The sequence below is a fragment of the Triticum aestivum genome, chromosome 1D (assembly GCF_018294505.1).
Source record: "Triticum aestivum cultivar Chinese Spring chromosome 1D, IWGSC CS RefSeq v2.1, whole genome shotgun sequence".
Lineage (NCBI taxonomy): Eukaryota > Viridiplantae > Streptophyta > Magnoliopsida > Poales > Poaceae > Triticum > Triticum aestivum.
Window position 1 is genome coordinate 406,655,464 of NC_057796.1, and position 14,687 is coordinate 406,670,150.

The window sequence follows — 14,687 nt, forward strand, 5'->3', positions numbered from 1 at the left end:
CCTCAACTCCAGAAGAAATCTGCCAACAGGCCGAAGCCAAGGGGCAAGACTGTGACTGAGTTGACTGCCAAGGAGTTCTGGGAAAGGCGTCGCCGCAACCCCTATGCGGAAGACCAAGAACCCAATTTGGTCAACCGCCCATTGTGGAACCGCTTTCAGTTTGCCATCTACTTTGATGTGATCAAGGCTAAGAAGAATCTCTATGTTGATGTACGCTCCATCGACACGGATGCTATGGAGAAGGACCCTGAGTACTTTGGCGAAGCCCTTCAGATGTGTTCTCAGCTGAACATTCTCAGAATCATGCAGTTCAACAAGGATTTTGATGCAGATTTGGTGGCTCATTCTATGCTACTGTCCATCTTGGAACTGATGCAGAAAGGACTCTAACTTGGATGACAAATGGCAAGTTGCTTTCTGTCAAGTGGAAGGCCTTCATGGAGTTACTTGGGGTGGAAGATCTCGGGCTTGAGACTCCAGTCGGCTTCCGCCCTCACCGCAATGCTTCCTCCACTCACAAGCAAGCCCTCTGGCCCTACTGTTCTGTGAAGGTTCACCCTGTGACTAAGAAGGAAACCTATGAGCTGTCTACCTTTCTGGACATCCTTCATCGTGTCTTCCGAGAGACTCTCTTCCCTCGCATCGGGAATCTGGATATGGTCCACTCCTATCTCGTGGACATGCTTCTCTTCTGCCAGCATGAGAAGGAAGCAAACACTGGCGAGTCCCTGGACATTTCTCATGTTATGTGGTTCTGAACTTCTTTCTGCCATTTCTGAGCGCAAGTGCCCGATCTATGGTCCGTTCATCATGCTGCTCATTGAGAAGGCTTGGGCACGTGTCTATCCCAAGGTTATGCTGGAAACTAGAGAATTGGTTTCTCATGAGATCAAGCGTCCGAGGAAGAAGGACAATTGGGGCACCCCAGCTCCTAAATCCGGGGGTCCATCTACTGCTGCTGACATGGAGACCGAGGGCGGGGCTAAGGCCGATGATGACGATGAGAACTATGAGCCTTCTGGAGCAGAGCCCTCTTGGGTAAAGAAGCTCAAGCGCAAGATGAAGAAGCTTTTCTGCATGGAGTCTCATAGTCAGTACATGACCCATGTGGCTGAGAAGCAGGCCAGGGGGCGTCACAAGGAGCTTATGCGTCAGCCGGGTGCAACCGTTGCCAGCTGTTCTGAGGGCCAGATCACTGAGGAGGAGGAGTGGATTCAGCAGCACTGTCCGTGGACCAATTCAGACACCGAGCAGTTTCCGACTGAGGATGGTAGTGCGGATGGCCCTGCCAGGATGTGATGAGAGAGCTCCTCAGTTTGCTATCACCTGGAGCCATAGCGACGCTCTTTGCCCTTTTGGTGTCTCGATGCCAAAGGGGGAGAAAGTTTAGGGATTTGTGCTTTGTGGTGTCGTCGTTTCTCGTCGTTTCTTTGTGGTGTCGTTGTGTTTTCTCGCCATTTGCTTTGTTTGGTTTTGTGCCAGTGAGACCTAAGTTCCAGACATATGGTGTGAGACATATGCTACCTTATCTTTATCTATGTCTATCTAGTACTTTGGTATCTTATGAGTTGCTTGCTTATCCTGTTATATACCCTGCTCTCATGTATCCTATGCTTAGGTTGTTGGACTATAAAATATAGGGGGAGTGTTGATCCTAATGTGTGTGTCTTGCATTCCAAAGGCACTACTAACTAGGTGCACACATTCAGGGGGAGCCGTCTGTATTTTGTAGTTCTAAGTATCTTTACTTTCATGTCGTATCCTTGTGCAAATCCCTGGTTGTCATCAATCCACCAAAAAGGGGGAGATTGTTAAGGCATATCTCTCTAGATGTAGTTTTGGTGATTGATGACAACATGTTTGCGAACTAATCGTGTGCTTTGAGCATTTCAGAGATTCATCCTTTGGCACGAGACGATTTCTTTCCCTTCGGAGTGTTATTCAAGACGGTGTAGCTCTTTCGTTTCTATTTTGGTGAACTAGTTCCGTAGGAGTCACCGTACTATCAAGAGGTGGTCCGCTTTGGTAAGGCTAGGGTGGAATCAACACGTACACATCCTTTTCACACCCTCTGAGCCTTTCCTCTTCAATGGAGAGCTCATTCCCCTTCCTATGTGCATCGTTTGGTCCCAGCGGTAGTACCGCGGTGCCCAGCGGTAGTACCGCTTAGGAGTCACAGGCGGAAGTACCGCTCGGCAGCGGTAGTACCGCCGGTGAGTCCTCAGCCGTAGTACCGTTGCGGTACCACGCTCCTACCGTGTCGACTCGAGGGGATCACTTCTCATGTCGGATTGTGCGACACTAAGCAGCAGCAGTAGAGCGGTGGTGCCGCTCATGAGCGATAGTACCGCCCTACCACCGCGGCAGTACCGCATTGGGTCCAACTCCTGGTCTCTCGCCAGCCCTCCTAGACTGCACGGCAGTACCGCGAGGGGGAGCGGTAGTACCGCTGGCCACATCGGTAGTACCGCCCACACCTGTGGTAGTACCGCCCTCTGCGGGGCTGTTTGGGGGGGGGGGGTAACGGTTGGATTGTTCCCCCCTCTATAAAAGGGGTCTTCTTCTCTAAAGTTGACTTACCTCTTCCCCCAAAAGCTCCATTGTGACTCCAAGCTCCATTTTCACCCGATCTCTCTCCCTAGCCAATCAAACTTGTTGATTTGCTCGGGATTGGTTGAGAAGGCCCCGATCTACACTTCCACCAAGAGGAACTTGATTCCCCCCACTAATCCCTAGCGGATCTTGTTACTCTTGGGTGTTTGAGCACCCTAGACGGTTGAGGTCGCCGCGGAGCCATAGTCCATTGTGGTGAAGCTTCGTGGTGTCGTTGAGAGCCTCCAATTAAGTTGTGGAGATTGCCCCAACCTTGTTTGTAAAGGTTCGGTCGCCGCCTCCAAGGGCACCAATAGTGGAATCACGGCATCTCGCATTGTGTGAGGGCGTGAGGAGAATACGGTGGCCCTAGTGGCTTCTTGGGGAGCATTGTGCCTCCACACCGCTCCAACGGAGACGTACTTCCCCTCAAAGGGAAGGAACTTCGGTAACACATCCTCGTCTTCACCGGCTTCACTCTTGGTTATTTCGTGCCTTTACTTGTGCAAGCTTATTTGTGATATATCCCTTGCTTGCTCGTGTGCTTGTTGTTGTTGCATCATATAGGTTGCTCACCTAGTTGCATATCTAGACAACCTACTTTGATGCAAAGTTTAAATTGATAAAGAAAAGCTAAAAATTGTTAGTTGCCTCCCCTCTAGTCAACTATACCGATCCTTTCAACTAATAGCAAGACTTCTCCCATGTCCTCAGGAACAAACGTAACTACTCACAAAGCATATTCATGTTCATAATCAGAGGAGTATTAATATGCATATAGGATCTGAACATATGATCTTCCACCAAATAAACCAACTAGCATCAACTACAAGGAGTAATCAACACTACTAGCAACCTACAGGTACCAATCCCAGACTTAGAGACAAGAATTGGATACAAGAGAGGAACTAGGGTTTGAGAGGAGATGGTGCTGGTGAAGATGTTGATGGAGATTGGCCCCCTCCCGATGAGATGAGCGTTGGTGATGACGATGGCGATGATTTCTCCCTCCCGGAGGGAAGTGTCCCCGGTAGAACAGCTCCGCCGGAGCCCTAGATTGGTTCCGCCAAGGTTCCGCCTCGTGGCGGCGGAGTCTCGTCCCGAAAGCTTGCTTCTGATTTTTCTTCGGACGAAAGACTTCATATAGCAGAAGATGGGCACCGGAGGGCGACCAGGAGGCCCACGAGGCAGGGGGCGCGCCCAGGGGGGGTAGGGCGCGCCCCCCACCCTCGTGCCCAGGGTGTGGGTCCCCTCTGGTATATTCTTCACTCAGTATTTTTTATTATTTCCAAAAATAACTTCCGTGGAGTTTCAGGACTTTTGGAGTTGTGCAGAATAGGTCTCTAATATTTGCTCCTTTTCCAGCCCAGAATTCCAACTGCCACGACATTCTCCCTCTTTATGTAAACCTTGTAAAATAAGAGAGAATAGGCATAAGTATTGTGACATAATGTGTAATAACAGCCCATAATGCAATAAATATCGATATAAAAGCATGATGCAAAATGGACGTATCAACTCCCCCAAGCTTAGACCTCGCTTGTCCTCAAGCGGAAGCCGATAACGATAAATATGTCCACATGTTTAGAGGTAGAGGTGTCGATAAAATAAAATACGGACATGAGGGCATCATGATCATTCTTATAACAGCAACATTTATGGATATTGTCATATGATTTCTTATGCTCAAGTAATAATCTATTCACAATGTCAAGTATGAATCAGAAACTTCATTGAGAACCAACAAAATATAATCTCAGTCATTGAAGCAATTGCAATTTATCATAACATCAGAAAGAGTCTATGTCAGAGCTTTTCAGCAAGTCCACATACTCAACTATCATTTAGTCTTTCACAATTGCTAACACTCACACAATACTTGTGGTTACGGAGTTTTAATCGGACACAGAGAAAGATAGGGGCTTATTGTTCCTCCTCCCAACCTTTTACCTCAAGGGTAATGTCAACAATAATAGTTCATGCTAACTCACATCCAATTGGATATATATATCAGGATCTTTCCAACACACTGTGCTTGCCAAAGGATAAAATGTAAAAAGGAAAGGTGAAGATCACCATGACTCTTGCATAAGGTAGAAGATAAAAGTAAAAGATAGGTCCTTCGCAGAGGGAAGCAGAGGTTGCCATGCGCTTTTATGGTTGGATGCACAAAATCTTAATGCGAAAGAACGTCACTTTTTATTGCCACTTGTGATATGGACCTTTATTATGCAGTCCGTCGCTTTTATTTCTTCCACATCACAAGATCGTATAAAGCTTATTTCCTCCACACTAATAAGTCATACATATTTAGAGAGCAATTTTTATTGCTTGCACCGATGACAACTTACTTGAAGGATCTTACTCAATCCATAGGTAGATATGGTGGACTCTCATGGCAAAACTGGGTTTAAGGGTATTTGGAAGCACAAGTAATATCTCTACTTGGTGCTAAGAATTGGCTAGCATGAGGGAGAAAGGCAAGCTCAACATGTTGGATGATCCATGACAATATACTTTATCTCAGATATAAGAAAACATAACCCATTACGTTGTCTTCCTTGTCCAACATCAACTATTTAGCATGTCATATTTTAATGAGTGCTCACAATCATAAAAGATGTCCAATATAGTATATTTATATGTGAAACCTCTCTTTCTTTATTACTTCCTATTAATTGCAACGATGACCAAGGCTATGTTTGTCAACTCTCAATAACTTTTAAGCATCATACTCTTCCTATGTGAAGTCATTACTCTCCATAAGATCAGTATGATCTCTTTGTTTCTTTTTATTCTTTCTCTTTTCTTTTATTCCCCAAGATCATGGCAAAATAATCAAGCCCTTGACTCAACACTAATCTTTATTATATAGCTCGCGGACTCGATTACATAAAGGGATCATAAAGCAAAACTTAAAACTAAATCATACTAAAAACTTTATTCTACTAGATCAAGATATTACTAAAAAGGATCGAACTAAGAAAAACGGTAAAGATAGGAGTGTGATGGTGATACGATACCAGGGCACCTCCCCCAAGCTTGGCAGTTGCCAAGGGGAGTGCCCATACTCATGTACTTAGTTTTCCTTTTTCAGAGGAGGTGATGATGGAGTTGTTGATGATGACAGTTGTGTCTTTAGCTTCTTCATACTGTAATTGAGAAGGGCAATTTCCTCCTTTAAATCATCGACCTCCGATTCCAGCTTCAAGATCTTGTCACATAAATCTCCTTTGCTTTTGTGCATATCCCCAGGTTGAGGTAGAGGGACATCCTCCTCCTTCGAACTTGAATCATTGATCCTCATCAAATGAGCATCCTCCTCCTCATCCGTTGCTGGCCCAAAGTGGTCAGTATCGCTGTTTGTCCTTGATCTCGATGCCGGATGAGACACCCGGCTCTCCCCGACTGACTCTTGAGTAGACATCTTGTTCTAATCTGCAGCAGCAACAGCTCGAAACAAAAGCAGAGGATAATTGCGTGATACGGTGGTCAAAACCTTCGGGAGAATATATAATGAATTTTTACCGACCAAAATACGTAACGTGCAAGAAAACGGAGTCCGGAGAGCGCACGAGGTGCCCACGAGGCAGGGGGGTAGGGTGCGCCCTCCACCCTCGTGGAGCCCTCGTGTCCTTCCCGGACTGCTTCTTATTTTTCTATTTTTCTAAATATTCCAAAACGGAGAAAATTGCCATTAGAACTGTTTTGGAGTCGGTTTACTTACCATACCACATACCTATTCCTTTTCGGAGTCTGGAACGTTCGGGAAGGTGTCCTTTATGTATTCTTCCGGGGTTACGATTTCAATAACATTGGTTTCAACATTTATAGGATTACCTGAGATATAATGTTTGATTCTTTGACCGTTCACCACCTTCGGATTTGTGCCTTCGAAGTTGTTGATTTTTATGGCACCGGAACGATAGACCTCCTCGATAACGTAAGGGCCTTCCCATTTGGAGAGAAATTTTCCTGCAAAAAAATCTTAAATGAGAGTTGTATAATAATACATAATCACCTACATTAAACTCACGCTTTTGTATTCTTTCGTCATGCCAACTCTCAACAACTTTTAGTCATCATACTCTTTCTATGTGAAGTCATTACTCTTCATAAGATCAATATGATCTCTTTTTATTTCTTTTTATTCTTTCTTTTTATTTTATTCCCTCAAGATCATAGCAAGACAATCAAGCCCTTGACTCAACACTAATCTTTATTATATAGCTCACGGACTTGATTACATAGAGGGATCATAAAGCAAAACTCAAAACTAGATCATACCAAAACTTTATTCTACTAGATCAAGATATTATTAAAAGGATCGAACTAAGAAAAATGGTAAAGATAGGAGTGTGATGGTGATACGATACCGGGGCACCTCCCCCAAGCTTGGCAGTTGCCAAGGGGAGTGCCCTTACCCTTGTGATTAGATCTCCTTTGCCGGTGAAGAAGATGGTGGAGTTGTTGATGATGTGGGCTTGTCGTCCATCTTCCAAGGCATAGGCTCACCATCATAGAAGGATGATCGAGTCTCCGGGATCCTCAAATCTGCAGCCAAACTCATCCTCTTGAATCTATATTCATACTCACATTTTTTGTTTTGTAGGTCATAGATTTGGGCTTGGAGGTGCTCGATTTCTCGTGAAGCTTGAAGATGGTCTCCCCAATGTTCTTGGCATCCAGCTTGTGGTTGTTGGTGAACTCCGCGATCATCATGTGGTTGGCGTTGAGCCCGCGTTCCACCATCCCCTGGCACTTGAAAACTTGTTGCTCCATTGCTTCTAGCCTCGTCTCCACGCTTCCTGTCCTCCTTGGTTCCTCAACATCGCGGATGTGCAACAACCCATCACGCATCTCAATGGTTTGAGGGTGTTGCAGCACTTCCACGAGGTAGGGGTTGATGACCTTCTCGAAGAACTTGTCCTTGGGGGCGCTCGGAGACGTCATGGTGATCTAGATCTGTCAGAAAAACAGCTCGAAACGAAAACAGAGGAGATTTGCGTGATACAGGAGTCAAAACCTTCGGGAGATTATATAATGAACTTTTACTGAACGAAAGAAGTATCGTGCAAGAAAACGGAGTCCGGAGAGCGAGGTGCCCACGAGGCAGGGGGCGCGCCCTCCACCCTCATGGAGGCCTCGTGTCCTTCCCGGACTGCTTCTTATTTTTCTATTTTTCTAAATATTCTAAAACAGAGAGAAATTACCATTAGAACTGTTTTGGAGTCGGTTTACTTACCGTACCACGTACCTATTCCTTTTCGGAGTCTGAAACGTTCTGGAAAGTGTCCCTTATGTATTCCTCCGGTGTTACGGTTTCAATAACATTAGTTTCAACATTTATAGGATTACCTAAGATATAATGTTTGATTCTTTGACCATTCACCACCTTCGGATTTGTGCCTTCGAAGTTGTTGATTTTTATGGCACTGGAACGATAGACCTCCTCGATAACGTAAGGACCTTCCCATTTAGAGAGAAGTTTTCCTGCAAAAAATCTTAAACGAGAGTTGTATAATAATACATAATCACCTACATTAAACTCACGCTTTTGTATCCTTTTGTCATGCCATCTTTTAACTTTTTCTTTAAACAATTTGGCATTCTCATAGGCTTGGGTTCTCCATTCATCAAGTGAGCTAATGTCAAATAGCCTCTTCTCACTGGCAAGTTTGAAATCATAATTGAGCTCTTTAATAGCCCAATATGCCTTATGTTCTAATTCGAGAGGTAAGTGACATGCTTTTCCATAAACCATTTTATACGGAGACATACCCATAGGATTTTTATATGCAGTTCTATAGGCCCATAATGCATCATCAAGTTTCTTGAACCAATTCTTTCTAGATCTATTAACAGTCTTTTGCAAAATTAATTTGAGTTCTCTATTACTCAATTCTACTTGACCACTAGACTGTGGGTGATAAGGAGATGCAATTCTATGATTAACATCATACTTAGCAAGCATTTTACGGAAAGCACCATGAATAAAATGTGAACCACCATCAGTTATTAAATATTAGGGACTCCAAACCTTGGAAAAACAACTTCTTTAAGCATCTTAATAGAGGTGTTATGATCAGCACTACTAGTTGGAATAGCTTCTACCCACTTAGTAACGTAATCAACAGCAACTAATATAAAATATGAGTATACCCATTAGAGGCAGGAAACGGTCCCATATAATCAAAGCCCCAAACATCAAATGGTTCAATAACAAGTGAATAATTCATAGGCATTTCTTAACGTCTACTAATATTACCAATTCTTTGACATTCATCACAAGATAAGACAAACTTACGAGCATCCTTGAGGAGAGTAGGCCAATAAAAACCGGATTGCAATACCTTATGTGCAGTTCTATCTCCAGCGTGGTGTCCTCCATAAGCCTCGGAGTGGCACTTGCGTAGGATCTGTTCCCGTTCATGCTCAGGTACACAACGTCTAATGACACCATCTACTCCTTCTTTATAAAGATGTGGGTCATCCCAAAAGTAATGTCTCAAATCATAGAAAAACTTTTTCTTTTGCTGGTATGCGAAACTAGGTGGTATAAATTTAGCAACAATGTAATTAGCATAATCAGCATACCATGGAGCAGTACGAGAAGCATTTATGACATTTAATTGTTCATCGGGAAAGCTATCATCAATAGGTAGTGGGTCATCAAGAACATTTTCTAACCTAGACAAGTTGTCTGCAACGGGGTTCTCAGCTCCCTTTCTATCAATAATATGCAAATCAAATTCTTGTAGTAAGAGAACCCATCTAATAAGTCTAGGTTTAGCATCTTTCTTTTCCATAAGATATTTAATAGCAGCATAATCCGTGTGAATAGTTACTTTAGAATCAACAATATAAGGTCTGAACTTATCACAAGCAAATACAACTGCTAAAAATTCTTTTCAGTAGTAGCATAATTTCTCTGAGCAATGTCTAGAGTTTTACTAGCATATTGAATAACATTTAATTTCTTATCAACTCTTTGCCCTAGAACAGCACCTACAGCATAATCGCTAGCATTACACATAATTTCAAAGGGTAAATTCCAATCAGGTGGCTGAACGATAGGTGCAGAAATCAATGCTTTCTTAAGTATTTCAAATGCTTCTACACAATCATCATCAAAGACAAATGGTATATCTTTTTTGTAAGAGATTAGTCAGAGGCCGAGAAATTTTTGAGAAGTCCTTAATGAACCTCCTATAAAAACCGGCATGACCAAGAAAACTTCTTATACCTTTGATGTCCTTGGGACATGGCATCTTTTCAATAGCATCAACTTTAGCTTTATCAACTTCAATACCTCTTTCAGAAATTTTATGCCCCAAAACAATGCCTTCATTAACCATAAAGTGGCACTTCTCCCAATTCAAGACAAGGTTAGTTTCTTCACATCTCTGCAAAACTCGATCAAGGTTGCTCAAGCAATCATCAAAAGAGGATCCATAAACGGAGAAATCGTCCATGAAAACCTCACAAATCTTTTCACAAAAGTCAGAGAATATAGCCATCATGCATCTTTGAAAGGTAGCAGGTGCATTACATAAACCAAAAGGCATGCGTCTATAAGCAAAGGTACCGAAAGGGCAAGTAAATGTGGTCTTTGCTTGATCATCAGCTGACACAGGTATTTGAGAGAAACCAGAGTAACCATCTAGAAAGCAAAAATGTGTATGTTTGGATAGCCTTTCTAGCATTTGATCAATAAAAGGTAAGGGGTAATGATCTTTTTTAGTAGCTTTAATTTGCGGAAATCAATTACCATCCTATAACCTGTAATAATTCTTTGCGGAATCAATTCATATTTATCATTAGGAACGACAGTAATACCTCCCTTCTTAGGGACACAATGGACAGGACTTACCCACTGACTATCAGCAACGGGATAAATTATACCTGCCTCAAGGAGCTTTAGTATTTCCTTTCTTACCACTTCTTTCATCTTAGGATTCAGCCGTCGTTGATGATGAATAACTGGTTTGGCATCTTTCTCCAAATTTATTTTGTGTTGGCATAGAGTGGGACTAATGCCCATAAGATCATCAAGAGTATATCCAATAGCAGCACGGTGCTTCTTCAGAGTCTTCAATAATTTTTCTTCCTCCTTCTCTGAAAGGTTAGCACTAATAATAACATAATATATCTTCTTTTCATCAAGATAAGCATATTTAAGAGTATCAGGCAATGGTTTAAGCTCAAACACGGGATCACCCTTGGGTGGAGGAGGACCCCCTAGGATTTCAACAGGCAAGTTGTGTTTCAGAATAGGTCCCTGTTTAAAGAACACTTCATCTATTTCCCTTCTTTCATTCATAAACATATCATTTTCATGGTCTAACAGATATTGTTCTAAAGTATCACTAGGAGGCACAACAATAGAAGCAAGACCAATAATTTCATCCTTACTAGGCAATTCCTCTTCACGATGTTGTCTGCAAAATTTAGAAAAATTAAATTCATGAGTCATATCACCTAGACCAATAGTAACAACATCCTTTTCGCAGTCTATCTTAGCATTAACAGTGTTCAAGAAGGGTCTACCAAATATAATGGGACAAAAGCTATCTTGTGGGGAACCAAGAACAAGAAAATCAGCAGGATATTTAGTTTTCCCACACAAGACTTCAACATCTCTAACAATTCTAATTGGTGAAATAGTGTCTCTATTGGCAAGCTTAATGGTGACATCAATTTCTTCTACCTCAGCGGGTGCAATGTCATGCATAATTTCTTTGTAAAAGTCAATAGGTATTGCACTAGCACTAGCACCCATGTCACATAAGCCATGATAACAATGATCTCCTATTTTAACAGAAATAACAGGCATGCCTACCACAGGTCTAAGTTTATCTTTAGCACAAGGTTTAGCAATTCTAGCAGTTTCATCACAGAAATAAATAACATGCCCATCAATATTATCAGCCAAGAGATCTTTAACAATAGCAATATTAGGTTCAACTTTAACTTGCTCAGGAGGTGTATAGGTTCTAATATTGCTTTTATGAACCACAGTTGAAGCTTTAGCATGATCCTTTATTCTAACATGGAAAGGTGGTTTCTCAACATAAGCAGTAGGAACAATAGGATCATTATAAGTGATAGTCTTTTCTTCAACTTTAATAGGTGCAACTACTTTTACTTCTATGGGAGCATGATATTTAAACCACTTCTCCTTAGGGAGATCAACGTGAGCAGCAAAAGATTCACAAAAAGAAGCTACTATCTCAGAGTCAAGTCCATATTTAGTGCTAAATTTACGGAAAACATCGGTATCATAAAAGATTTAACACAATCAAACTTAGGTGTTATACCTGGCTCCTTACCTTCGTCGAGGTCCCAATCTTCAGAGTTGCGTTTAATTCTTTCCAATAAATCCCATTTGAATTCAATAGTCTTCATCATAAAAGAACCAGTACAAGAAGTATCGAGCATGGTGCGATTGTTGTCAGAAAGCCGAGCATAAAAATTTTGAATAATCATTTCTCTTGAGAGCTCATGATTGGGGCATGAATATAACATTGACTTAAGCCTCCCCCAAGCTTGAGCGATGCTTTCTCCTTCGCGAGGCCAAAAATTATATATATAATTACGATCACGATGAACAAGATGCATAGGATAAAACTTCTGATGAAATTCCAATTTCAATCGCTTGTAGTTCCATGATCCCATATCATCACATAGCCTATACCATGTCAATGCATATCCCTTCAAAGATAAAGGGAAGACCTTCTTCTTGATAACATCATCAGGCATACCTGCAAGCTTAAATAATCCACAAACTTCATCCACATAGATTAGGTGCTCATCAAGATGTAATGTTCCGTCTCCTGCAAAAGGATTAGCTAGCAGTTTTTCTATCATACCCGAAGGAATTTCAAAGTAGACATTTTCATTTTCAATAGGTTCAGTAGGTTGAGGAGCAACTCTTTGCTCTACTGGTCGGGGTGAAGATACCCCGAACAAGCCCCTCAGAGGATTACTTTCCATAGTAACAAGTGACAGTAAATTTCAGCACACTATGTAAAATTTTCCTTACCAAATTCCACCTACCAAAGGCGCTTCACTCCCCGGCAACGGCGCCAGAAAAGAGTCTTGATGACGCAAAAGTATAGGGGATCTATCGTAGTCCTTTCGATAAGTAAGAGTGTCGAACCCAACAAGGAGCAGAAGGAAATGATAAGCGGTTTTCAGCAAGGTATTCTCTGGAAGCACTGAAATTATAGGTAACAGATAGTTTTGTGATTAGATAATTTGTAACGAGCAACAAGTAACAAAAGTAAATAAAGTGCAGCAAGGTGGCCCAATCCTTTTTGTAGCAAAGGACGAGCCTGGACAAACTCTTATATAGAGAAAAGCGCTCCCGAGGACACATGGGAATTATCGTCAAGCTAGTTTTCATCATGCTCATATGATTCGCGTTCGGTACTTTGATAATTTGATATGTGGGTGGACCGGTGCTTGGGTGCTCATCCCACTTATGATTAACTCCTATTGCAAGCATCCGCAACTACAAAAGAAGTATTAAGGTAAACCTAACCATAGCATGAAACATATGGATCCAAATCAGCCCCTTACGAAGCAACGCATAAACTAGGGTTGAAGCTTCTGTCACTCTAGCAACCCATCATCTACTTATTACTTCCCAATGCCTTCCTCTAGGCCCAAATAATGGTCAAGTGTCATGTAGTCAACGTTCACATGACACCACTAGAGGAGAGACAACATACATCTCATCAAAATATCGAACGAATACCAAATTCACATGACTACTAATAGCAAGACTTCTCCCATGTCCTCAGGAACAAACGTAACTACTCACAAAGCATATTCATGTTCATAATCAGAGGAGTATTAATATGCATATAGGATCTGAACATATGATCTTCCACCAAATAAACCAACTAGCATCAACTACAAGGAGTAATCAACACTACTAGCAACCTACAGGTACCAATCCCAGACTTAGAGACAAGAATTGGATACAAGAGAGGAACTAGGGTTTGAGAGGAGATGGTGCTGGTGAAGATGTTGATGGAGATTGGCCCCCTCCCGATGAGATGAGCGTTGGTGATGACGATGGCGATGATTTCTCCCTCCCGGAGGGAAGTGTCCCCGGTAGAACAGCTCCGCCGGAGCCCTAGATTGGTTCCGCCAAGGTTCCGCCTCGTGGCGGCGGAGTCTCGTCCCGAAAGCTTGCTTCTGATTTTTCTTCGGACGAAAGACTTCATATAGCAGAAGATGGGCACCAGAGGGCCACCAGAGGGCCCACGAGGCAGGGGGTACGCCCAGGGGGGTAGGGCGCGCCCCCACCCTCGTGCCCAGGGTGTGGGTCCCCTCTGGTATTTTCTTCGCTCAGTATTTTTTATTATTTCCAAAAATAACTTCCGTGGAGTTTCAGGACTTTTGGAGTTGAGCAGAATAGGTCTCTAATATTTGCTCCTTTTCCGGCCCAGAATTCCAGCTGCTGGCATTCTCCCTCTTTATGTAAACCTTGTAAAATAAGAGAGAATAGGCATAAGTATTGTGACATAATGTGTAATAACAGCCCATAATGCAATAAATATCGATATAAAAGCATGATGCAAAATGGACGTATCACTGTGTACCAGACCTATTGTATACCCTGCCCTGAGTTTAGCAAGGAAGTACAATTTTGATCTAGGAGTAGATCACTGGACAGCAGTAAAAAATTATCCTTAGAGGACTAAGGAAATATTTCTCGGTTATGGAGGTGATAAGGAGTTCTTCGTAAAGAGTTACGTCGATGCAAGCTTTAACACCGATCTGGATGACTCTAAGTCACAATCCAGATACATATTGAAAGTGAGAGCAGTTAGCTAAAGTAGCTCCGTGCAGAGCATTGTAGACATAGAAATTTGCAAAATACATACGGATCTGAATTTGACAGACCCGTTGACTAAACTTCTCTCACAAGCAAAACATGATCACACCTTAGTACTCTTTGGGTGTTAATCACATGGCGATGTGAACTAGATTACTGACTCTAGTAAACCTTTGAGTGTTGGTCACATGGCGATGTGAACTATGGATATTAATCACATGGTGTTGTGAACTATTGGTGTTAA